General features: G+C 38.9%; 1 long non-coding RNA gene across 2 annotated transcripts in view; it reads right to left on the minus strand.

Moving 5' to 3' along the window:
• LOC138107341 (uncharacterized) overlaps positions 1-18,481 on the minus strand; it is a 23,671-nt gene extending 5,190 nt beyond the window's left edge. The window contains exons 1-2 of one of the 2 annotated variants that reach the window (XR_011149426.1): positions 18,409-18,468; positions 18,013-18,051 (exon numbers count right to left, since the gene is read on the minus strand). This is a non-coding gene — a long non-coding RNA (uncharacterized lncRNA). Of the gene's footprint in view, positions 1-18,012; positions 18,052-18,408 lie in introns of both variants that reach the window. The other variant, XR_011149425.1, reaches the window with a different exon arrangement.
• Between the last annotated feature and the right edge of the window lie 8,530 nt (positions 18,482-27,011).

A 27,011-nucleotide genomic window follows, 5' to 3' on the forward strand; every position in this document is an offset into this window, starting at 1 on the left:
CTCTCTCCTGAGGATTTCCCTTTCATGAGAGAAATCTCCTGCTGGTGCAGAACTACTGTACTGGAACTCACACTGTACCCCTCCTGGCTACTGGGCTGGGGGGGATGCTCTCCAAGATGATAAACTGATGTCTCCAAGGAGGATTTCACTCACTGGCTCACAGGCACTAATTTAAAGGAGTGCCTAGCTGCAGTATGATATATCAGCAAAGATTACTGAAAAAATAATGGGCTTTTAAAAGAAGACATATTCCAGAAATTATCTGTATTACCACCTGCTCCAAAGTCCTGTTACATTTGACAGATGTTCAGCCAGGCTGCAGGTAAATCGCAGAGTTGGCCAAAGGAATTGAACTTCAGGGTCTGTTGAAATTCTGAGTTCATTTCCATGAGAAAAAAAAAAATACTCTTTCATTTTCATTTATTTATCAAGCAATGACTGGCCAACATAATAGCAAAAGAAAGTATAATTTCCAGACTAATAAACATCAGAGATAAATGGCCTCACCATTTAACAGTTAGTCTCTTCTGCTCTTTAGCCAAACTTCATCCCTAAAAAAGTATGCCCTCATGAGATTCTCTGAAAGCCAGCACCACAGTGAGGGAGACAGCAAAGCAAGCATGAAAAATAACTGCACAGGTTGGTGTTAAATTACCCAGTTAGTCAGACAAACTGGAGACAGTATGACTTTTTGGGAAAAAAATCACAAGTGCCGCAAGACAATTTACTGACACAAAAATAGATAAAGGTACCACAAGACGATAACTTGGCACTATCACATTTTATTCTTCAGAATATCTGAACACCCTAAAATATCTGAAACCCCCTGAAGCCAACATTCGGAAATGGAAGAGTCTGACAAAGAATTAAGTTGCTCTCTGCTTCAGCACATATAGGATCTTGTACATGACCAACATGAAAGTCGGCTGCCACAGCAGAGCTTTGATGCTGCCTGTGCCCTCCAGTGCAGACACATCCATGTGCAAAGGCAGTTGCTCTTGACAGATAGTCGTTCTGGACTTGCATGCATAAGTTCAGAGGCAGAAGCCATAAAATTTTGTAAACCACTTCACAAGTTCACACAGCAGAAGCTATCTGGTGGATCTGGCCATTGTTTAAGCCTCTCTGAAAACAGATGGAAACATGATGTCTTCTTACAAGTTTCATTCCCACATTACTGCCACAGATGGTGTGCTCACAGCTTTGAAGAATAGATCATCTTTCTTACATAAGCAATAACAGGATGCAAACTATTCCACATTACTGCTGATACAACTGATCTCAAGCAATTACTGCCGAGATATTACAATGTTCTACCGTTTTTTGCTCTCTGCCTCTCCCAGAACATATTCTGTTTCTCCTTTTAATCCTCTTCCACTCAAAACCAACAACAGGCAGGGAAACACACGGAAATATCAAATCAGCTATTTATCTATATTTCCTTCTCAAACACCTCATATGCCCATTCAGACACACAATGAAATATCAAATCAGCCATTTGTTTATATTTTCTTCTCAAACAGTTCATATGCCCATACTGAGTGATTCTGTAAATGTCAGTGTTCACTGAAAATTAAGGAAACATTTTTTTCAAATTATTTGATAATATATTGTGCTGTTTCCTGTGGGAGTTTTTTGTCTTTTCTTTCCCCCCCCCCCCCCACTAAGAACAAGTAACTAGATAATTATATTTCAACCTCTCCTGAGGGCTCATTTCCCAAATGGATGTAAATAATAAATCAAGTACCAATGGGAGATGACTTGGTTCTCAAAACAGGCCCTCAAAACAATTCAGTATCCAGAACATCAAACAGCGCTTCACTGTCATTGCTGTACAGTTGCACCTCTTAAACAGTGACTTCACTGTTACTTTCTGCTCATGAATATAGGAAAAATTAGCTCCTGTTTACACAAAAAAAGAATTTTAAAACCACCAAGAAGAAAAAAAAACTGCTTCCTAGTCATCATTTATATCCACCATCAATTTGCTAAGGAAGCATAAATTTCAGCAAGCTCTAAAAATTGAACTGCCTTATTATCACAATAAATAAATCAAAAACTCATGTAATCAGTCAGTTGTGCCTGTGGATCACCAGCTGGTAAACTTGAAGTCCAGTCCAGACAAAGACCTCTGGCCTGTAGGTGAAGTGCAGCTTATTAGTTATCATCTCTGCTTTCCACACCCAGCTGCTGCTGGAGAAGGTTGACTGCATTTTTAACACACAGTATTTTTCCTTGGTCTCCTCACAGCCCTCCCATGAGCCCGGAGGGTGCATGCCAATAGTATACTGTGGTTTTGGGGTTTACTTCTTCAGGTCAAAATGTCTGAAATGATAGGATGGCTACATTATGGTTTTCCCAAAGAGAGGTTTTATAGTGTGGTGAGTATGCTACACATGCCAAAGTGTGTCATGGGGGAGAACAAAGAGGTCTGAGCACAACAGACCTTCTGGGATGGTGCTGGAAGTCCACAGAGCAGTGAAATCCAAAGCCTCTTTAGTCTTACCCATGTTGCCCACAAGGCAGAACATTCTCAAACCCCCATGTGAATATGGCCACAAATAGTTGGTTTTCTTCAGAGAGTACCTGGGTGGAAATGTCTGTGAAAGACCAGGAAAGCTGGGCCCTGGAGCATCCTGGGGAGTTATTTTTTAGTCTTCTGGGAACTTTGAAATCAAATAGGGGAGAAGAAATTTTAGAAGTTTCTACTTATTCTGGCCTTGTGACTCACGAGAGTTTAACTACTGGAAAAATTTATGTTATAACCTACAATAAATATGTTATTCACTTACATGGGTGCATCACCTTTGCTAAGTTCCATTGTACAAAGAATAAATAAAAGAAATAAAATAATCTAGAACTCTATAAACTTCTGTTGCCTGAGAATCTTATATACTTAATTACATAATTTTAGCTAGTTTCTTCAAGTCTTTCCAATGTGCCTTTTCTAAATCATGAAGCGGGATATTTTGATTGAATTTCTCCTTAGATATGGTCCTTTGTTGGCTTTTGTGGCTGATGCCAACTTTCTTTAGGGCCTGATCAAACTCCCACTGAAGTTAAAGACTCTTAGTTACATCAGTAGGATGAATTGAGATCATATAAGTGTTAAGGATAAAATTTAACTCCAGAGTAAAAAAGTAACTCCACTGTGCATATACCTGTGAAGACAGAATTTTCTTCAAACTTCTGAAAACCAAAGATATATGTCAGATACTCACATAATATAATTAAAATGATACAGTAAGTGAATATGTATTTCTAAAAATTGACTCTACTGTTGCTCGATAGACAGATAATTCAATAGATACATTGAATTCCCATGGCTTAAGGGACGTTTTGTACTTCAGATCAAAGATCAGTAGAAAAATCTGATTGTATTGCAGTCAAGATTAAAAGAAGCATACCCACTTCAACAGGTCCCCTCTCTACCCTCATCTGCACAGAAATCTTAATGGGTTTTGTATGGAAAGTTTAACAGGAAAGTCTGAAAACTTCTTCAATTCATACCTGTGCTGGCATGCAGGTCTGAGGTGATAGAAGGAACAGATAAATCTTTTGGGGCAGAAAGCTCTCCAGCAGCCAAGGACTGTCTTAAGCTAAAGGGTAGTCTTGAGAAAGACTCAACACAACACTTTGCACTGACAGAGACATGAGATATGTGCAAGAAGCTGAAAAATAAAGGATTTTTAGCCAAATTAAACATGCTACTCCACGTCGTAATTATTTGAGTATATAAAAAAAAGGGTTCGTCTAGATCTTAGAAATTTTAATGCATGAAAACAGAGAAGATATTCTCCATTCCTAAAGCATCAGCCATTTGTTGCTGACCAGTTGTTAAAATTACATTTAACCTTCTAGATAAAAAAGAGACAGATTTTGTAAAATCATTTTAACTGTTCCATTTTAATATACCTTGAGACAGACAGAAGTTTCTTCATTTGCATTTTCAGAATTAGATCATTTTGCAAAACATAAAAAAGAATGTGAAATGTAAAAGAATAATGAAATGCCACAAAGTCATCAGAAAAAGCATATCCAGGAAAAGCAAGAATAACATGGAGACCTCTTGTCCTATGATAAGGAATCAAGCCAAAGGATTTCAGATGCATATTAATATTTGTGAGCATATCCCAAGGGGAGGTTCTTTGTTCATTTCACTGCTGCAGGAGAGTGTAACTTGGCCGAGAGAAGGAACACATGACAGGCCATTGCAATAAGTTGAAATATTGTTGTGTAACAACCTGTCCATATTCAGCATATACACTCCCAACAACTCGGTCATCATGCTAACAAATGTGGTCTGCCATGCTGTAAGAGTCTGTTTAGAGTAAGACAGAGGCATTTCATTCAAATGCATCACTGCCTCTATGAGAAATGCAACATGCCTAAACTTGCATCTGCAAGCTTACACTGATTTGCCAGAATAATTTTACCAGTACTTACATCAATACACTAGCATATATTGGGGAATGCTCAAGAGAAACCTTGGAGCTTGCCTCTTGAGAAGACAAACAGGAGAAAAGGAACCACAGGACCGATAAAAAGCAGTATGTTAAATTCAAGGAAGGCAAACTCCAGCAGTGCTATTACCAGGTTGACAATCAATTTCATGAGAGAAACTTTTTCAAGTGAATAATTTTGGTTTAGATCTCATTCTGGACATAACAGCTGTCTAGCCTCATGCGCTACTCTTGCCAAAATCAGATTGTAAGAGTATTTATTTGAGAAAGGTGCTTAAGTGTGCTTAACACTAAGATAAGTTTAAGCACTGTCCTGAATCAGGGTGAAAAATAACCTATATCTTCTTTTGTGCATCTTTATCAGTTTTTAACTATTCTCTTCTGTTGCTGTTATTATTTTCCTTATAATTGTTCAGCACTGTATCACCTAATATCACTAACAGCTGGGTTCCAGTGACACAAACTTTACTTAGAAAATGCCATATGCCTGTTGTCTTCAAAAGATTTCAGGCTCAAAATATATTTTGACAAACTCCAAGCAGGGGTTCAGCCCTTACTAGTACATTGGTGGGCTGAATTCATAGAAGACAAAAATAACCCAGCCAGATTCCAGAGCCTCCAGCGTCTTCAGTGTTTGAACTAAACAGTGTGAGAAATAAACAGTGAGGGAAAGAGAGAGGAGTGGAAACTTTTCCCAGTCAGATGAATTCCCCATTATTCTTGACACTTCTAGTAAGAGGTATTTGCTCTATTAAATTTGTTACAATCCATCTATCTTTCCACATAACACTGTCACAGTACTTAAAGGCTTCTGTTATCTCCAATTTATATGTGAAACAAGAAACACAGAGGGTCTAAGTGACCTCAAGCTATGCTAAAAATCTGTGCAATGTGTAGGAACTGAATCTCTCCAGTCCCAGCCTGAGCCTTTAGCCATAAGATGCTCTTTCTCCAGCTGGTAGCAGGGTTATCAAACACAGCTAGTACCCCATTGGCCATATCTCCATTAGCAAATGAAATGAGAGATAGACTGTTCCTTGGCCTCAAGGCCAGCTGACACAGCACGGTTCCGATCTGCACAGCCAAGTTCTTGTACCCAAAACAGGGAATTCATGTTCAAGCTGTTTGCCAAGAGCGCTAACTCCCAACCTACATACAGTCCAGTGTTGCTTGGGAGAATGCTCCTTAGCACGGGCCAAAATTCTGACAAAACCTCTGCTAACAATGCAACAGCATATACAATCCCAAACCAGAGTCTGAGGCTATTCCCTGACCATCTCTGGCCTGCTCGTACAGATGTAGCCTTGTTTTCCAGATAACAATCGCTTGGAAGCTTCGTCTGTTGAGAGCACATAGCATTAGAAGAGGCCCTGCCAACAAACCTGGACTGAAAGCATTTCCTTTTGCTTTCCAAAGGTTTCTATTACTGTGAATTCTCAGTATTACCATGGTCTGCATCAAACCTTTACCCAGTCGTAATGCTCAGAAATGAGATACATCTCGAAGCTTCAGATGCAACTTCAGGAGCAAGATATAACACTAAAACTCCATTCTGGTCTTTTCTGCCTGCAGCTGGAAAGTTTGGAGTCACAAAAATCAATGTCCCATTGTTCAAAGATTTCTTTTTGCATGTTTCTTTGTGCACTGGAGGGAGAATATTCACTTCCTCTCTTGTTTGAAATGCATTATTTAGTTATTATTCATTTAGTAGCCTAAGACAAAGCTGAAGTATGACATTAGTGTTCAAAAGTGCTATTGATTACTAGTACAAAATGAAAATATATAATTGATGAAAACATCATGATCCTATGGGGACTTACAGTTCAAAAGGTTAAAAAGGAAATGCTGATCTCTTGAAATAAATTGATCTACATGCAGCCAAGCTGAGCTGAGTCTCTAAACAAGCTGGGAGAGACAAGACAGAGCAGCTTGTTTGTTTTTCATCCGTAGTAAAAATACAATGGCTGTAATTTGAAAAGAGCAAGTGCCACATTTGTGTAAAGTCTTCTGTTTGTTCTTCAGTTCACTGCTAGCGATACAGCTTTCTGTTTTGCAAATAAACTGTTTCATGTCAGTTCCTCACTCCCAGGATTTCTGGGTCTATGGCAAGCCTGGAAGCTGTATTCCAGTCGTACTGGAGGAAAGTGCCATGTTTTGCTGCTGCGTATGCCCTGTTACCACATGGTGAGTCGTGTTAGCAAACCTCAGAGGCAGAGATGCATGTCTATTGGTTCACCTAGAAGGATGCCTTGCTACAAAGAGGGTTTTGTCAAGGAAGAGTGCTGGGGGTGGGGAGAAATCAGGAAATACTTTCCTCTCTTGTAAGGAGATAGACACCTGGTAGCTACCTGATGGTGCTGCTCATTGCCATGGGGATGTACACATTCAAATTGTGTCCCACCTTTCCCCAGAACTCCACAGCCTGCCTCAGGAGCAAAGCACTCAAAACACTCAAGGCTAGATTAAATCATCCCTCCCTTTACTACTGAGTGTCTCCAAAATGAGTACCTTCCCTTCTTCTCTTCTGAGATTGTGATACCAACTGGTTTACATAGGAAAATTAGGGATGTTTTGCTGACTTCTCAGGTTTTACCCACAACCGAGAGCCACAGATGATAGGGTCTTCTTTCTCTTATCAACCTGTCAACTGGACAAGGGTAAGAGAAGGATGAAAGCAGTCATGTGAAGGTAGTAGTTTAGTCGCTTGCTAAAGCAAAGATGGTGTGTGGTGGAAGGTTGTCACAGCTGATTCTGTGGTCCATTGCTATGATGGTTGTCAGTATGTTTGACCTTCTCTTAATCCTAAACATTCAGTCACTGAAGGACAACCTGCTCTTCAAAGGGAATCACTTCCTCCTCATTCCAGGGAAAGAAGATAAAATATAAATGCAAAAATAAATTTTCATCCCTTTCCCTTCAGCTGCCTCAGCAAAGGGCATGCTTAGCATCTGTCGTTGAATCAATGAAACACAACAAAGCACATAGAAGAATATATTTGTCTGTATTTGTTTCCCTTTGGAAAGTGAGAATATAAGAATGTCTGTGTCAGGAAAGACGAAAGGTCCATCTATCTTAGAATGTTCTCTGATGTGGTCAGTAGCAAAAGGGTCCAAAATATATTGGGATAAACAGGAGGTAGCAGTTCCCCACAGCTTTCTTCAGCCTGAGCCTATAGAATTTCTTAAACTCAAGGTCATTTCTTTGTGTTCCATAATCCAGAATGGATGTTTCATCCAGAATTTTTCTATTATGTATTTTACAACCATCTAACTTTTCTCACCCATAATCCCCTTGGAAAAGGGTCCTGCAGTTTAATTGTATGTTAGGTAAAAAACTAAGTCTATGGCAATTATATAGTGAGAAACTCAGTAATTGCTCCCTATTCACAACTGCATTGCTTGCCATCACATCCCCATTCAGACACCTCTGGTTCAGGATGAAGAGTGTTAGTCTATTCAACCTCTCCATGTACAGAGAGTATTACATGCCTTTGATCATTTCCATAGCCCTTCTTTGGGTTTGCTGCAGGCTTTTTGAGATGGGTTGATCAGAACTAAATACAATAGCAGAAAGGAAGTCAACATGAATTCACACAGGGGCATAATCATATGAGATATTCTGAAGCTTCCTAGAGTTGGAAAATCAGCATCCCGAGAGCCTAGTGAGCTATTTATGTTCCCTCCACAAGACAATGTAGCAACATGACCCCCAGTTCTGCAGAGGAAAAATGGAAACCTGGTGAACCAAATGTACCTATCAATAATTTACCTCTTATTTCATCAGCAGTGTATTTGTTTAAACAGAGAGAGTTAAGTGCCTAAAGACGTTGGTAAATTTAAACCTGAGAGACAAATTTGCTTGAGGTCAGAGAGGCAGCTTGTGGTGGATAAGGGAATTGAAAGCAGGTCCCCCATATCTCACATTAGCACCATAATCACTCATCTTCTCTCATCCTGTGTGTCCGTTACTGACATTTAACATTCTTTATCCGTTATATTTATCTGTCATCTCTGAAATCCTTATGTGTTCCTAGGCAGAATATAACAAAACCTTCACACTCTTAAAATCAAAAGACTATGTAGTAAAAAGTGCTTAAATATTCCTAAACTGAGATTTGGGTTAGAGGAATGTATAGATTATGAACTACCTGCATATTCATTTCACTGCATTCCTCACGACTTTGGAAAAAGGGGGAAAAAGACATAATGTTTACTAGCTCTAACACAGTTGCTCTTGCCAACTGAAAGCACTTAAATTCTCTTCCTACAGCTGCCCCTGCTGCAGACTTCTGAAACAAAGAAAACTGAAATAAAAGAGCAAAGAGCATAACGGCTACCAAGTTGCTGCTTTAAAGTTTAGCTCTGTATTTAAAGGTTGTAAGGTTTGAAAATGTGCCATTAAAATATACCACAGGCATCTGCTTGAGTAGAGTTCAGCTTGCACACTCTCCCTTCTACTGACAGCAACGATCCAGAGTCAGGTTTTTTCAATCAGGTTAGGAATTCACTGTTCAGTTTATCAGGTTTGCTTTTGGCCTGAAAGAGGGCACATAAATTAAAAGCATGCCCCAATAAGACACAAGCTTTGATGTCTAACAGGGTTCTGTGAATTCATTATTTTAATACTTTAGATTTATAATCAGAAGGCTAACCATTTTGCTCCAGTCTACGTAATACGTTTTTCATGGTCCCTTTCCCAGCTCTCTCTGACAAATGTTGTACTCAGAACACATTCATTAATACTGGGAATGTTTTTCAGGCCCTAGGGTACTAAGATCAGGGATGATTTGAAACATCAACTTTCCTAGGTATTAAAAATACAGTTCAAAAAGAGTTGAGGGACCTTTGCATCACTTGAAATATTTATCTTTAATAGTGTATCAGCATAAATCTGCTGAAAAAAATTACTTTGAAAGGTGTATAATATCTAGCAATGGAGAAATTATAAAAAAAGACTCAAGAAAAGGGAAAGAACTAGTTTAGGGGAAACTCCTCAAGATGAGACTTGATACAGGGCATTCAAATGTTCACTTTTTGGAAGGAAATTGCTGTCACAACTTAAAAGTTGTTCATCCTCTACTGTCTACTGGTACAGCAGAGCACTTAAGCATCACAACATTCCCTTTTGAGCAAAGCAATGAAAAAAAAAAACCCCTCAGATTTTTCTAATCCTAAAAAGCTGGTCCTCCTTTTGACCAGCCAGTCTACATGGGTAGGACAAAAAAAACAGCAGAGTCTGTCTGCTTTTCCACTCCCTTGACATGAAGTGGTCAGAAAACTACCTTAGTTGTGTAGTTAATATGAGTTTACACTTGCTTTGCTTTGCTGAAGCAATAAAAATCAGTGAGGTGATACCAGTATGTGCAATTCAAGACAATCATCAAATATACCAGATTCACAGCCTGTCCCCAATAAAGTATGGAAATTTCACATTAGTTCTTTCATGTTAAATCCAGCAGCTGTAGCTAGGTCAGCAGTCACAGGACAGTCATCTTTCTAATTGCTCTGTAGTATTTTGGAATGAATTAATTAGACACAAAATTGCAGAATCAATCCTCAATTCAAAATTTTTTTGAATATTTGCTTCACAAATACTTTTTGTGCTTCACTTTATCTTTTGGAGAAGATCTAACATGCAGAATTTTCCCTTCTGGTATTCTCACTGTATAGTAGTTGATCAGTGACTGAAAACCACTCCATACATATGGAGCTATACATCTTCCCCAATCTCCTTTGTTCATATCACCATGAGCAAAGGTACCCCTACTTCTCTCCAAAATTTTTAGATTTGCACTGCACCACTTACGATTATCCTTAATTAGAGAGAAGAAAACTCAAGTGAAATGTTTTTTTCTATATTAGGGTTATTTTTCCTTCTGGCATCTGTCATATAGGAGGAACAGAAAGAGTAAAGCAGGTCTGAGATCAAATCACTGATGACTTTAGAAAGTTAAACTCTACCAACAAGATCCTTCACTGAAGGGCCTATCACATTATACCATCACTTTCTGATGGACTCATTGCCTTTGTGATACTCTGATCAAGAGATCCAAATTCATTACAGGTAATTGATATTTGGAACTATGCATGTCCCCGTTTTCCAAGGTCGTGGCTTACGTACTCATATTTTGTCATTTTATGAATGTGCATTTTCATGTGAAAAATGTTAATGAGGTGAAAAAGTTCCAGCTGAAGTCACAGAATTACAGACTGGTTTGGATTAGAAGAGACCTTTAAAGATCACCCAGTCCGAACTCCCTGACATGGGCGAGGACACCTTTTAGTAGTTCAGGTTGCTCAAAGTTTTGTCCAACCTCACCTCAAACACTTTCAGGGAGGGGACGTGCACAACTACTCTGGGAAATCTGTTTCAGTGAGCCATGCTTACTAAAATTTTCTTCCTTATGTCCAGTTTAAATCTACCCTCTTTCAGTTCTAAACCATTATTCATTGTCATGTCACTACAGGCCCTCATAAAAAGTTTCTCTCTTTCTTTCTGGTAAGTCCCATTAGGTATGGAAAGTCTCCCCAATAAGGTGTCTCCAGAGCCTTCTCTTCTCCATGCTGAACAACACTAGCTGACTCTGTCTTCAAACCAGAGGTTCCAACCCTCTGATCATTTTCATAGCCCTCATCTGGGTCTGCTTTAAAAGGTCCACATCTTTCTTTAAATATGTTTTTTTAGATTTTTTTTTTAATTACCTGGTTTCGGAAGGACAGAACTTCCACACCTTTCTTGCTGGAATTACTAAAAACAGTAACAGTATTAGAGTGGATTAAAGCCCTATCTGCAGCCTAGGACTCTACTGTAGTGTAGCAATACACCAATAAATAGCGCTCCAACAAGTGCTAGTGCACTGCCTGGTTCTGATTAACTAATGCTAATTGATTTTGAATTTTTAGCAAGAATACATTTAAAGAGAAAACAGTTAATGCCATAGGTACTCAGAGGATGCCATTAAAGGCATCCATATTCTTCTCCCTAGTCAGCTTATTTTTAATTTTTGGAAATTCTTCCCCAAAGGCTGCCTTCAAGGGTCAAACAGGAGGGAAGACAAACCATAAGGGTATAACATATATCTTTTCTCTAAAAAATTAACTAGACAGCTGGGCAAAATGACACTCAAAGAGAAAGAGGCATACTTAAGAAAAATAACACACATAAGAAAATATATGTTTTCATCAGCATTAACAGAAGTCAAAATCTGAGCAGTCTTAAGGAACAATTTTTTGATGGCTTTGAACTTGGTTAGGAGAAAGATAAGCAACAATGGAGATTTTAAATCATACTCCCCAAGAAATTAACAATATATCACTCAGGGCCAGGTCATACTCACTTAAAGTTTTAAAGAAATTTAGTTGTGAAACTGGAAAATAAAGTACAGAAGTATATCCCCTTCTGCTTACTGAAAGTTCTATTACTTTCCAGCAGAGTGACAAAAGACAAATATCAGACCAAGCTTTGTAAGGGGCCACAGAGGCAATTTTGGAAATTACAGACTAATGAGTCTGATTAACACACCAGAAAATTCATTTGCCTCCTAATTAGCATAAAATATAATAGAAGCTAGAACAGGTGAGCATATGAATAACTGCAACATGCTGGGGCAGAATCAACATCATTTATATAATTCAAGAGAAAGAGATTTAAAGGACATAGTGAGAAAACAGCGTTCCAGTAGGTATAATGCAGCATGCATTCAAAATAAAAGCAAGCCCAAACACAGGCTTTAAATGAGGTCCTTCAGCAACAGTTATGAAGATAAATTACAGTGGCACAATATAAGAGAGAAGACCTTTCAGGGATTAATAGTAGTTTGGAAGACAGGAAACAACAGGTTGGAATAAATGATTCCTTCTCAGAAGGTGGGGAATCTGCCAGCACAAGTACCTCAAAAATCAATGCTGGGACCAATGTGGTTCAATAAACTAATGAACGAAAGTAAAAGAATAGTGAGGTCTGACCAACTCTGACACTGCCCTTCTTGGCTCTCCATGGTAAATTCAAGAATAATAAACCTGGGACAGGAAGCAGAGGGTCTTGAAGCAGACGGCAAGCAGCTTGTAAGTGATGACAACAGAGCAGCTAGTGGAAAGAGGCAAAGCAAGAGAAAAGAGTGAACAGGACTGGAAGTGTTACCAGTCCATCCCACCTCATAAATGGGTCACTTCTAATACATCAGATCATCCTTGACAGATGTGGTGGGAAAGCCTCCAAAGACATGGCTTCTATGGCATTAGGAAAGCACACTGTCCAGGTGATCCAGACTCCCTTCTGTCAGGAACTTAAACCTAACATGAACCGGTCCTGCTGCAGTTCCTACTACTGAATGCAGAGAACACGTTACTCCCTCAAAGAAGGCTTTCACATCTTACAAGTTTATTGTCATAATCCCACATTTATCATGAAATGAGGTACTCTAGACAAGTTCACACTCACAGCTCTCCAGTGTGTCCTTACCAAGGCTAAGTAGAGCAAAAAGATTATGTCACATGACTTGCAAACTTCCTTTAGCCTATAGTTCTCACTATAAAGTTTGTCCTTGTGTAACAGCAAGACATTGTTGACTCATGTTCAGGTTGTTATCACTATATTCACAGACTCTTTCCTGAAGGACTGTTGCTTAATCAGTTGTTTCCCATCCCATATTTGTGTAGGTGATTATCACTGCCTAACTGAATATCCCTATTGATTTACAGGTTTTTATTAGAAACTATTTCATCATTTCACTGAGATAATTTTGAATTCCAACTTTGTACTCCAGAGGATTTGCAGTGCCTCCCAGCTTCATGATAACACCAAGTTCAGAACATTGGTAAATTTCAGAATAAACACTGACCAGAAAGGGCCCAAAGAATTCTGGCTAGGACTTTTAAAAAGATGTGTTTTCTTGCTCATCTTCTTCCTGCCCTTCCTACATAGATGCTACCACTTTTGTGGTGGTTCTGGTTCAAGCCACTCTCCAGTTTCCAAAGTCTCCAACAGTAATTTTGTATCTGTTAATTACTTCTTCCACTGCTTTTACCATTTTTCTGAATCAAAAGTTTGTCACTTACAATTGTACAAACTTTTGATCAGAAATTGCTTGAAATTACAGTAGGAGTCAACTCAGACACATGGGCAAATTTAATGGGGTAGTAAGCAAGATTTCCAGGGAAGTCATGACCCAGAAATCTATTGGAATGCTCCTAAAGTGTTAAAAAGCATATGAAAATATATACTCCAGAAAACACCTTCTCCCCTGCCCCTTTACACAATTCCCCACATGCAACTCTCAAACATCTCTCCTGGGATACAAAGGAAGGTCCCCTCAAGATATCAAGAATTAATTACTAGTTAAGGGCTATAAAATTAATAATATAATAAATGGTCAATTTTCATATTTCAGGAAGGTAACCAGTGATGGTTTACTGTGCTAAAACTAATACTCCTCAGCACATTCATGAACAGGTTGTTCAAGTTTTCTGATTATTCAAAATCACTCACTTGTGAACTGACTGTGAAGAACTGGAGGAGATACATGTTTCAAAGTGAAGAGGTAATAACACACCAAATGAAATCCCCTGTCAGTAAATACAAAGCAAAGAACAAGAGAAGGAAATAACCACAAAATGTGGACACGCCAATGCATTCCAAATGAACTATTATCATTTACAAAGAGGTCTTGCAATCATCTCAAAAAAACATCATCTTCATGCTCAGCAGCAAATTTAAAAATAAAAAAGACCACTGGGGATCAATAGGAGAGGAAAAATGAAAAAACAGGCAACATCATTACATAACTCTGTTACATTGTGTACACTCTACTGTATCTCATCCCCCCAAAATTAAGGACAATTATTCACAATGTCTTATAACCCAGAAATTAAGGACACCTTATTATCAAAAAGAAGGTTTAAAACATCTTAAAATTAAGATCTGTCTACATAGGTTCCATAATCAAACTCAAAATTTGTTATGGAACTCCACCACTCAGAGAAGAAATCTCCATCAAAATGATTAGATGCAACAAAACAAAGCAACCTTTGACTCAAGGAATCTAAATTCTCCAGTGCCACCTGAACGGAATTTATACACCTCTTGTGTAACATTCTTTCTCTCACCATTCACGCTATTAAGGTAGAATAATAGGTAGATGTTATCTGATGCAGTGCAACTGCCTTTAAATAACTGGAAATACATGCTGTTAGCCTGTTCCTAATTTCAGTATTGTAGATTGGCAGTATAGCACATTCTACTTCACGAGCAAAATAGGAGGGTCTGCTCAGTTGGAAGAGCTCTTTTTTTATCAGTGCACCATGAGTGAGTTTTCATACAAATAGTGTTCTTTTTCCAGAAAAAAAAAATAAATAAATAAATAGAAGAAAAAGAAGACACAAAGAGGAGATGGGACATGAAGGAACCAGTGCAAATGTAAGACTGTAAAAGCCCAGATTTGGGCCAGTGGCACAAAAAGGGTGAAAAACACAGAAGTCAAGGCTGTCTCGCACAGTTACTCTCATTCAACGCAGGCAAAAAATTAAGGTGGTGGAATAAGAGTGGCAGGAGCAGGAGATGGAGCCTGTGAGGTGAGGACAGAAGGAAGACAGGGAAGGAAGGTGGATACAAGCAATGGGGTGAGAGTCACAGCTGAGTGGCAGGGGAACCATTACAGCTAGCAGTGTATACACATAATATACATAATAAGATATACCTATTGCTAGCTTACTGGATTTTTATAAATACTACAGAAACATGAGGCTCCCAGTGGAAGGAAAAGTGCTACATTGCCATCTAGAGCAGAAAAAAGGAAAATATAGGAAAATATTACATGAACACAGTTGCTTTGGAATGTTAAAATAAAAATTCCATCTGGAGAAGTATTCACAACTTCTTCAACCAGGAAATCCTCAGGAGCAGTAAGGATGCTTTTTGTCACATGAAGGGAAACTTCCAACCACTACAAGACCTGCAGATGAGCCTCAAATTAATAGGTTTAGAGAGAAAAAGAGCTACAGGAAGAAAATGCTTGATTTGACAAGACAAATCTCACTAGTAGCCTTTCTAAAAGTACAAGGTACTTCAGAGGAAGGCACAAGAAACTTTGCAAGGAAAACCCGTTCGCTGAGGGTTTTGTTGTTTGTTCTTTAAACTAACCCAAATAAATCAGTTTGTATCTTACAGAATAAAAGTTTACTCCATTTCTAAATCAATTTTCATGCCCTTGATTTATTTGCATTTTCTCTGCAGCAATATAAATTCAAATCTGTAAGTGCTCATTATTAATAAAAACTGAGATACGTATAATTTCACTCTAAAGCAGCTATAAGAAAAAATCTTAAATAAATAGATAAGGAAAACATTTCAAGGTATTCTTCACAAACTCAACAGTTTCACAAATTAAATTAACTTCCCAACTTGAAAATTTTAAGAGGTGTACAAAATCCAAACTAAAGTGTAAAAGCCTCAGCCAGCCAAATTGTCCTCTGAATTGCACTACTAATGGCTGAAGACTTATACCTGTGGCAGAAATGCAACTGTTGGAATGAAAAGAGAGTGTTACTCATCTTACCTCTTTGTTAAATCCTAAAATCAGCAAAGCATACATTTAGTGATAGGACCATAAGTAGCAGGATGGCAGGTGGGAGACGAAGGCAGGGAAGTGGTGCTGCTCCTCTAGGGCCCCTTTCTTGCACTGTCGCTGCCATGCACAACAAAAGCACGTACCAGTTGCAGCATGCCACAAAGCACAGCAACTTTAGGTCTTTCAAGCATCAATATCCGTGCCAGTCCCTACAACACTCTATTTACAATCTGACAGGGCACCTGATAACTTTGAATTGTTTTGCTGTCTTCCCTGTACAACCTCCACAAATCTGGTAAGTCACAACAGTCAGAACTGTTTGTTTAGAACTGAGCAAGAGCAAAATTGAATTACTTCTTGTTATTAGAGAAATTTGTCCCAGAGGAAGGTGTTGAAACTGCTGAAGCAAGAAAGTGAGAGAGCATTTTATGGCTCACTGCATTATGAATGGTGTATGAATACACAGACAAAGTACTCTCCAAAGCTACCAGACTTCAAGATATGAGCTCCATGTTTGATTAAAAGATTATAAATAGTCAGACACATACTCCTGTTCTGTTCTCCAACAGTTTATGACTCCTTTCCATTTTATAGTACTCAGTGGCAAAGTTTGCCTAGTCTAGGCATGCACTGAGGCTCCAAATGTTTACCTTAGTTGATTCGAGCTGACATGTTTGAAAATTATTATATCCATTTGTTCTGCTAGATGTTTTGCCTCCCTTGCTTATACTTCTTAATTTCTCACTTCTCCTATTATTAGCCTTATGACTAAAGGCTTTAATTTATTCACCACAGAACTTTTACACATTTTCTGTCATTCATTACATGTTGTCTCCATTGTCTCTTAGTATCTCTAGGGTGTAGTAAGAAGAATCGAATATATAAAAAATTACACTATATATTACCTCATATGTCTGCCTTAGACTGTAGCTGTTGAACTTCTATGCACTTTAATAGAGCAGACTTTTCCCTACTGAAATTATTCAATCATTAAACTTTAATAGTAGGTGTGAGTCCATATAGCATCAAAGTGCACAATCAGGAATGTTAGCAGATACAGACAAATGTAATCAAGACACATCTTAGTACCTCAAAAAATATGAGGAGAAAATTATCAAAAGAAGCAAGATAATCTCTGTCTTCTCTTTATATCCTTCTTCTGCCTTCAAATTCTATGCTGTTTTCTTCCTCTAAGTTTGTTTTATGTTCACACTTTCATCTGCAAGTGGGGTTTTTTAGCACTATCCTCACACAAGTAACCCTTATTTTTGAGAAAGAAATTATGTACAAATCAGTACGTCACTTGATAATTATGAGTTCACACTGAAATGTCCTCTTTTCTGGGCATACAAGAAAATCTATTACATGTATGAGAAAAGTTTTCTCTGTCTTTTCATCCTAACAATTCTCAGCTTTCTTGTCAGACTTTCAATGGATTTTGACTTCTTGCAAATCCATTTCAGTTACTGTTAAGCAATGTTTCCTACAGTTGCTTAAGTTTCTAAATATTCAGATGCTGTCTTAACAACCATCTCTGGTGGACGTTGCTACCACGACTAGAAGATTCAAAGCATGGCCTTCCCTTCCAAAGCCAATGAGTCTGCATATTTGCCTTTAAGACCTGTTATCTGAAATTGATCTCTGTAGAAGAGTCCCTTACTGCAATAGGGGAATAGCCAGCAGGTATTGTCTGCAAATATTTTGTAAAGGAATCACTTAAAGAATTAGCTTGTTCAGATTCAACATTGAATGGTATGAAATAAAAAGAAAACATAAAAATCTTGATAAACCTAAAGCTATTGCTATAAGTAGTATGAAAGCAACAGGTAAAAGCCAACAAATGCAAATTCTGATAACAGGTTCTCTGACCACAATCTTTTTCTGTGAAAAGTGGTGTCAAAATTACTTCAGATCAATTTTGCATTAACAGGCATTGTCTAGCCCATGAGAAACACCTGCAGCTCTCCTTCCTGAGCCACCTCTTACCATTTGACAATAATATTAAAGAGGAAATGTTTCAAGGATCTAGAAAAGAACAGAAGGGTAATTAAACCAACTTACAGTCTAAAGCAAAGATTAAAAGCTTCCTTGTATCCTTATTGACAAATTAGGTACAAGGGCATCAAAATAGAATCTACACAGACATGCTACTGTCAGTCATATAAAAATGCAAGCCATATATATATATAAAATGTATCAAATTAAAGGCCTGTTAATGTTGGGAAAATACACATAACAGACATAGTACCTTACTGGCTTATTCCCAAGTATCACTATTATGAACTGCTAAGATGTTTGTGGAAACAGCCAAAAGTCTGACATCTAACAGTATTTCTTGATCTCATTCCCAAGCTCTGACACTACATTAGAAAAAGAGCTTACCTCCTTCAAAATGTAAATGTGCTTTTTTGACTAAGAGACCACCAAGCTATTGTGATGATTACATCTAGCTAACCTGCAAGTAGCAAGCTTCTGGAGGCTAATTAGAGAGCATGTCATAGCCACAGCTGTCATAATGAGGCACACCTACTATCTCTTTCTCATTATCTCAAACAGTACTCAGCTTCAGAAATCATTCTTTCATAAAAGGATAACAAAACCATTTCAGTCTATATTCATATCACTAAATCTATACAAATGCACTCTAAAACCTTAGTAGTGCTCATTACAATCATTTTATCAGCCTGAGAATTTTTTACATAGAGCTCTGAATTAATATCTGCTTTCCACAATAATTCTTCTGCACCTTCAATAACTTCATTCTGTAGAATTTGTTTAGGTCTTTTCTATTTCAAAAAATGGAATATGGCCCATTGGAAACTAAAATTGCCAGGTTAAGCACTGCCTTGTATTTTTATGGTTTGCATGCATGTAAGAGGAATGAGATTTATGTCCCTAAACTTGAAATATTCTGAACCAATTATTTACTTAATATTTATGTTAAATTATCTATGATTGCAGCACTGACTATGAAAGCAACCAGAAAAAATTCTGCAGGTGGCCTGTAAAGCTAATTTTGAAGTTAGCTATACTAAGCTCATGCAGTGGTCTTACGGAATATTAATGTAGTGTTATAAACTACAGTACCCTCAGGGTGTTCACCTGCCATGGAATTTAATTTACTTCATATCTCATCTAATAGACTGAATCTCATCTATTAGGTAAATATAATGTGAATACGTCTCCTTGTTTCTCTAAGGAGTTTATTGGTAAAACCTGGGGAGGCATTACCATAGAATCTTCTACTGCTATAATTAGCTTGAAATTGAGGTATTGTGCCCTTTTCTGTGTTAAGCAATATAGAATATACAGCCTAGGTACACAATAGCTCCAAGCCCAGAGCTGATGCAGCAGCTGCATTGTTCATGCAACAGGTTTGTGTTTATTCTCTTTATTGCAAAGAGGGAAAATTAGAGCAAGCTCTGGGGATTTGAGCCAGAGGCCTTGTTTCCACTGTGCCAAGAACTGCGCCAGCCAGGAGAAGCTCTTCCCAGGGACAGCACTACACTCTGCCCTTGGTAGCTTAAGTGGCACATTCTCCTGTCTAAGGAGATAGAAGTCAATTTTGTAGGATTATGTGAATGGTTAAGTTGCCTGAAAACAAATCTGGTATTGTCTGCAGCCAGCATGTTGGCACAACTTCAACAATGGGAAAGGGTTTTAATATGCTTTGTCCCTCTGCACTTATACCAGTGTCTAGTGCCCAGCTGTAGCAGTGTTGCACAAGTGGCATTTGTTCCCAGTGCATCCAAAGCATCCTGAAAGAGCAGCTTACTGGCAGGCTGATAGGCAGCTCACAGTGAGCACATTTTCTGGGAAAAACTTCAAGGGGCTTGAGGTGTAGAGAGGAGCATGCTTTCTGATTAGCTCTTCTCATATTAAAAATTGTCCTGGTAAGAGGAAGACCATAGCAATTCTTGCTCCTTGCACTCTTCTGCATATGACCCACTGCTGCATAATATTGTACGTTTGGTTTACTCTTCTCAGCTTGGGTTCACAACAGGGTTGCTTAACCCCAAGTCCACTCCTACAATTCATTCCTTTCTGATACTTTGTCCATCAAGATGGACAGACTCATACACATTTTTTCAAAAATCGTAAGAGAATATAGCCTTAGTGATATCCCAGAACAAACCCATTTACTGTTGGTCTCTACTTCTATGCATAAAGTTCTGTCAGCATAACTCCCAGGGACTGGTCCTTCAGAAAAGCTAGTAGGGGCAAGGAATTTAGGCACCTGACATGGTAAGTGTTCTCACTCCGTGTATGCCATTTATGAACTCAACTTAGTAGTTATGTCAGACAGAGGAAAAAGACATGCAGGATGCATAAAAGCAGAATAATGTGTCCCAAAAACAGCTTTAGAGAGGAAGAATGGGAAAAAGACAGAACCCATGGGCAACTTAAAAAATAAAAAGTAGACGTTATAGTTCACTGAATCAAATATGACATTATAGTGCAGAGGAAATTGAATTCATCTGTACTCGATAAGGGTGGCTTCATTATTCACTTGTGTCTTTGCTTAGTTGTGACACTCATGACTGATGAGACCATCCCCATCTCATGAAGATAAATTCAATATCCGTAGTATCATTCTAATATATTCTCTATATATAGAGAATGCATTTAATGGATGGTGGTGGGATAGTATTTTTATCTTCACAGGCTCATGAAAGGAAGGAGCACAATTTCCTGGAGCTGACACTTTGAGCAAGTTTATATGGACACCTTTTCACAACAGTGTTCAGGGAGAAAGTGTTTGTATGGGGACATAGGAGAGAGGGTAGCACAGCGGTTGACTTCACTGATTTGTCATCTAAGATCTGAATCCAGAACTGGATCAAAACGGAGCAGAGATTTGGCTATTGTATCCTAATCTTGACAAGACATTTGTCTGTGTATGAGCATACACCTATCACAATATAATCAATTAGAAGGAGCATCACTGAAATGGGCTGACATTAATCCAGTGCTGCTCAGTGCTGTAACTTTCCTCCTCTTTCTCCATTCAAGTACAGTTTTCCAAACCAGTGAAATATTTCTCCTTGATGAGGTCTCTGACTCATGCCTCCTCCCTCCTTCGGTAGCATCATATATTCAGGCACAGTTGTAGCAGGCCAGTTTAAAAATGTGGAAATCTTGGAAGATGTTGAGCAGAAGCGATCCCAGAGAAATGTGATTAATAAGTAAAGTATACAGGAGGAGATCAAAGGTAACTATCATAAATTTAATTTACTACACATCTGTAAGTTATCACAACTCCATGCAGAGTGTTCTCATGCCTCTTCATGAGAAAGATTTCTCCTGTTAGATCCAGGGGGAAGAGGGAGAGCTCAAGCCGCCACAGGTTTCTAAAGTGCCACCTCTGTTCATGCTGCTGCTAATGCAAATGCACATCTACATGTACACCCTGTACAAAGTACCGGTACAGCTGGCCACTCCAAAACACAGAACCATCTATCAGAAAACTTCTGTCTAGACTGGGACAAAGGCCCATTAATTCAATATTCATATGCTCACAACAAGACAAGTGAGAGACTTTACCGACAGGTAAAAGAAATATGGAAGAAGAAAAGTCTGAAATAAGCTGCACACACAGAATTTTCTTTCAAATCCCGTCATTTGGCAGCTGACACACTTGCACTGTACAATGATTTATATAACTTCAGTATTGTTCAGTTTGTCAGAGTCTTCATCACAGCCACTTTGAGAGTTCCATAAGCAACCTTTAAAATCTGCTTCAGGCTGAAACTTGGAACACAAATGCATAAGGAAGCCAAATAAGAAATAGTTGCTTTAATTTCTAGAAAGTTATTACATACTGCCTCTCTTCTGGAGTATAGAACATGATAAGTTGCTTTGAGTACCATATGCATAAATTATTAAGAGAATTTTCTTCTTGTTTAGTCTAAAATTGTAATTATATAAAGCAGATGTTTTGTCATCTGCATAACAGAACAATAATTTGTTAAGCATACAGCAACATTACTCCACCAGACAATCAGTAACAAAGAGGTGCTATACAAATAAATATCAGTTGCATAACCAAATGAAATGCAAATTTTAAACTAAGGTTTTCAATAGATAACAAGGAAACAAATGGGGGAAAGTGACAAAGCAAAACAAACAATCAAAACCCACAAAACGAATCCTTTGCTTTTTTTTTATTCCACAGTCTGCAAATGTGTAGTGAGAATCTAGTGATTTAGCTTTATGTACAAAGAGCCCTTTACTGATCATCTCAGCTACCTTTCATTGCTGTATGTTCTGATTCACTGAAATAAATCTGTACATTATTCTCAGATTCCAGGAGGAACTTAGAAAATCTATTTTTATAACTAGAATTTAAAGAGCTAGGACTTTTGTAATTCAGTGAAGCCAGGTTCGTTTACACCATTTAAAAAACTGCCCCAGTGACTCACTGTGACATTTCTACTTGGCGTTAAGGAAGTTTTACATATGGGGTTTTTCTTGATTTTCAATATAGAATTTAATTGATAAGGGAAATAAAATATTATTAGGTAAACTCATTTCAAATGGAAGTATCACTTTCCAAGTGATTAGACTGTCTATCTAGGTGACTCACCACAAAGCTTCTATTCATTCATGTTTAATATTGATGTTACACGTTTTGTTGAAGATTTTCAAGATACCACGGAATTTTGAAATCTTATACACAAAAATGTTTGACAGTGAATCGCGCCGAAATCGGGCCAGGAGACACTTCAGAGACGGAGTCAGAGAAGTGGGTATTTGCTTTATTCGGCGCGCCGGGTGTGTGGGGATCGCTCCTCCAAACACACACACCGGTGCTCCTTACAACACAGTATTAAGGGTTAAATTATGAATATTCATCACATTCCTTGGAACAGGTGTGGTTATACAAATTATTTCTCAGAAGTCATTAATATCATTAGCATACGGGCCAAGCATGTGCTGTGTGTTCTGGTGGTTGTGCTGAGGAAGGCCTCTCCTCTTCCTTGGGGGTCTTTCTGATGAAGGCCAGTAGTCATCCTCACAGTGCACTTTTCACCTTTCTCCCTGGGCATGCGTAGTCCTTTGAGGAATGATTCAGCGGTCTCTGAGATGGTCTTTGTCCCTTCTATCTTGACAAGATTAAGGCAAATTCAGTTTCTTAGGTTTTGTAATTAACATCTGCTGTCTGAACTAACATTTGCTGTCTCCCTATAGTTAACTGTGCTTACATGAGTTAGCTGTTGACTGCTCCTTCTTCAATCCCCCCTTTTCTTTGGTTATTTGTAATTCTTTACAAATCTTGCATGCCTTTAAAGCAAGTACCTTTTTCTATCTTATTTCTAAGTTTGTGCTTGTGCCACTGAGCATAAGCATTGCTATTCCAAGTACATAATATCATACAACAATAACTACTAATACAAACACTAAGTAACAATGCAATAACACAAATAGCTATTACAAACAATTGTTTAAGCCAGGATAAATTGGGTAACCATGATGTAAGTTTGTCCCATACTTCTTTAAACCCTCAAGAAGTGTCATCCAAGGTGATCTGATGTAATGTCTATATTGATTGTAATTTTTGACTTAAATGCTTTACATAATCTATTAAGTAGCTTTGCCTTGCCAGAGCTACACTGTCATTGTGAATCACATTTGTTCCATAGGGCCTTCCATACAGAGTTTCAAAGGGACTTAATTTTTCTTTGAGCCATGGTTTTACCTTAATTCTTAGCAAAGCCATGGGCAGAGCCTGATACCAATATAAATTAGTTTCTTGACAAATTTTGACCAATTGTTGCTTTATTAAGTGATTTATCTTTTCCACTTGTCTACTTGCCTGAGGCCTGTATGGTGTATGTAACTGCCAGTGTATGCCCAGTAGATGACTCACTCCCTGCACCATCTGGGCTACAAAGTGTGATCCTCTGTCAGAATTAATTTCTCTGGATACTCCAAATCGTGGAACAATTTCTTGTATTAAACCTTTAACAACTTTTCTAGCTTTATTTGTCCTACAAGGGAAAGCTTCTGGCCAACCTGAGAAAGTGTCTGTGAGGACTAGAAGGTACTTGTGTCCCCCCTTCCTAGGTAATTTAGAAAAGTCAATTTGCCACACATCCCCTGGTAAAACTCCGTTAGTGATAGTTCCTGTGTTTAGCCTAACAGTGGTAATAGGGTTGTTTTTAAGACAGATTTCACAAGTGGACGTTGTGTCCTCAATTGTTTCCTTTAATTTTGATGCTGTCACTTTGTCCTTCAAACGGTTATATAAAGCATCAACTCCCCAATGTGTCTTAGAATGTTCACTTTGGATGAATAATTTTAGCAGTTTTCTGGGTATGACAATGAGATCCTTTATTCTAGCCCACCCATCAGATACTATTTGTCCCTTCCCTTCTTGTATCTAATTTAAATCATCAGTGTTGTATGGTGGGGGTTTTTCACCCATAAGGATGTTAGAAGGGATTAGAGCAAGGCCTTGAATTTGATCCCCACCAGCCACTGCCTTTGCTGTTTTGTCTGCCATAACATTTCCCAGTTCAGGGATGGTGTTACCCTGGGAGTGTCCTTTACAATGCATTATAGCCACTTTTGAAGGTTTTACCACTGCTTCCAATAACTGTACGATTTCAGTAGCATGCTTGATTTCTTTCTCCTATGAGGTTAATAAACCCCTTTCTTTCCAGATAGCGCCGTGAGCGCGTACCACCCCAAAAGCATACCTTGAATCAGTCCAAATGTTGATAGGTTTTCCTTTGGCTAGCGCCAAGGCTCGAGTTAGGGCTGTTATTTCAGCCTTTTGAGCTGATGTCCCCACAGGTAATGGTTTTGCCTCAATGACAGCGTCTGTGCTTGTAACTGCATACCCAGAGAGCCGCTTACCATTCCTGACATAACCACTCCCATCAGTGAACCAGCTGTCTGCATTTTCCAGCAGAGAGTCCTTTAGGTCCAGGCAGCTGGAGTAAACTGCCTCCATGGTTTCAATGCAGTCATGCTGTACAGGCTCCTCAGTAGCTTTGCCTTGGAGGTAAGCTGCTGGGTTTAAAATGTTAGTTACTTGGATACTCACGTCCCCCAATTCTGCTAGGACAGCCTGATATTTGAGAAAGCAAGATGGGGTCAACCAGTGATTTCCTTTCTATGTGAGCACTGCTGACATTGTGTGAGAGACAAAAACAGTTATCTGCTGTCCCAGTGTGAACTTGTGAGCTTCTTCTATGTTCAGGATCACAACTGCCACTACACACACGTGGGTGGGCCATCCTTGGCTGACCACGTCCAGCTGCTTGGAGAAATAAGCCACTAGCCTTTTGTATGGTCCCAGCTTCTGTGCCAAAAGTCCCAGTGCCAGTCCTTGTCTCTCATGTGAGAACAACAGAAAAGGTTTAGTGACATCCAGTATGCCCAGTGCTGGAGCTTGCATCAACTCACGTTTCAGAGTTACAAATGCATTATTAGTTACTGGTGTCCAGCATAAGTGAGTTCCCCCAGTCTCTTTTAGGAGTTGGTATAAAGGTTTCACAATTAGTCCATAGTTGTAGATCCATAATCTACACCATCCTGTCATTCCCAGAAAAGTTCTCAGTTCTTTGGTTGTAGTTGGCTGGGGCATTTGACAAATTGCCTCCTTCCTGCTGTCTCCCAAGGTTCTCTCCCCTCCTGCCAGTTCATACCCCAGATATGTAACTTTCTGGAGGACTAGCTGAGCCTTTTCAGGAGAGACTCTATATCCACTTAGTCCCAGAAAATTTAAAAGACTTACAGTCCAGTTCTTGCAGTCTTCACGGGTCCTTGTTGCTATTAGTAGGTCATCAATGTACTGCAGAAATGTACCTTCTCCAAGTGGCAGTGTCCAGGCTTCCAGTTGTGAAAGATTGTATTGTTTATTAAAAAGGATGCCTTTAAAACAATATATGTAATCAAATATACTTATATGTATTGCCAATCAAATATACTCATGATATGTATTGCCAAGTATTGCTTCCTTTAAAACAATATATATATATATATATAATCAAATATACTCAAGATATGTATTGCTAAGTATCGCTTCTGCAACTACTGTACTGCTGTACAGATGCTTGCATAACAGGAGAGTGTAGCATGCCAAACACTGTGTTCAGCTTTTTTTTTCCATATAAGAACAAAAAAGAGATGATATGCCAAATATTGTGTCTTCTTCTTCTAAAAATGGACAAGGAACAAAAGGTCGAACAGAGGACAGAAGAGGAAGACTACTTCCTTCATCCTCAACGACCACCGGAAGGCAAAAGAAGACCCCCTAGCAACAAGTGGCACATGCGCAGAGTGGTTAAAAGCAATCCACGAAGACGGAAGTAAAATCATATAAATAGGGGGGCCAGCTAGAATACTGACGTGGCAGCGGCGGAGCGCAGACTCCCCCTGTCACCCAGCGCTGTAAATTTGCTCACTTTCTACTTGCTACAATTAATAAACCATAAATTGTTGCTAATTGGCGAAGTCTTAATTTATGACAATTTTGGTGCCGTGACTCGGATAAGGAGCAGTGGGCTGCGGTCTCCCAGGGAGGCGCCCCGAGGTTTTCCTCGGCCTTGAGAACAGCTGCCCACCTTCACCTTTACCGACGAACCTAAATTCTAGAAAGTGGAGCAAATGAAAACCGGTATAATCCCATAAAAATTTAGTGCACTGAAGTCCGGACGAAGACGCAGGACGCGTAAGTATATTGTGAAGATAATTCACAGGGATACCGTTCGGGCGAGATTGGGTTTCCTGGAATATAGCAATTGAGAGGCTCGACATACTGAGCCAAGCGAGTGTGGACCCTTAAGTACTACGTTTCCCATCTCCCGCGAGGGACTGGGCTAAGAACAAGGGGAAGCGAGTGAGTGTGTGTGTGAAGGTATTCCAGAAGATGGGGGCGAAGGGCAGCAAGCCTTCGACCCCCATGAGGGAGGTACCCATAGTGCCTCAGAATACCCCTCTCTCATTCATGTTAAATAATTAGAAACAGTTTCCCG

The sequence above is a fragment of the Aphelocoma coerulescens genome, chromosome 3 (assembly GCF_041296385.1).
Source record: "Aphelocoma coerulescens isolate FSJ_1873_10779 chromosome 3, UR_Acoe_1.0, whole genome shotgun sequence".
NCBI lineage: Eukaryota > Metazoa > Chordata > Aves > Passeriformes > Corvidae > Aphelocoma > Aphelocoma coerulescens.